Below are 650 nucleotides of genomic sequence, written 5' to 3'. Positions count from 1 at the left end.
CCACTATCACCCACCATGGTGACACTACCAGCACCACTATCACCCACCATGGTGACACTACCAGCACCACTATCATGCTACATGGTGACACTACCAGCACCACTATCACCCACCATGGTGACACTACCAGTACCACTATCACCCACCATGATGACACTACCATCACCACTATCACCCACCATGGTGACACTACCAGCACCACTATCACCCACCATGGTGACACTACCAGCACCACTATCATGCTACATGGTGACACTACCAGCACCACTATCACCCACCATGGTGACACTACCAGCACCACTATCACCCATCATGGTGACACTACCAGCACCACTATCACCCACCATGGTGACACTACCAGCACCACTATCATCCACCATGGTGACACTACCAGCACCACTATCACCCACCATGGTGACACTACCAGCACCACTATCACCCACCATGGTGACACTACCAGCACCACTATCACCCACCATGGTGACACTACCAGCACCACTATCACCCACCATGGTGACACTACCAGCACCACTATCACCCACCATGGTGACACTACCAGCACCACTATCACCCACCATGGTGACACTACCAGCACCACTATCACCCACCATGGTGACACTACCAGCACCACTATCACCCACCATGGTGAC

The sequence above is a fragment of the Procambarus clarkii genome, chromosome 50 (genome assembly GCF_040958095.1).
Source record: "Procambarus clarkii isolate CNS0578487 chromosome 50, FALCON_Pclarkii_2.0, whole genome shotgun sequence".
In the NCBI taxonomy this organism is placed as follows: Eukaryota; Metazoa; Arthropoda; class Malacostraca; order Decapoda; family Cambaridae; genus Procambarus; species Procambarus clarkii.
This window is presented reverse-complemented; position numbering follows the sequence as displayed.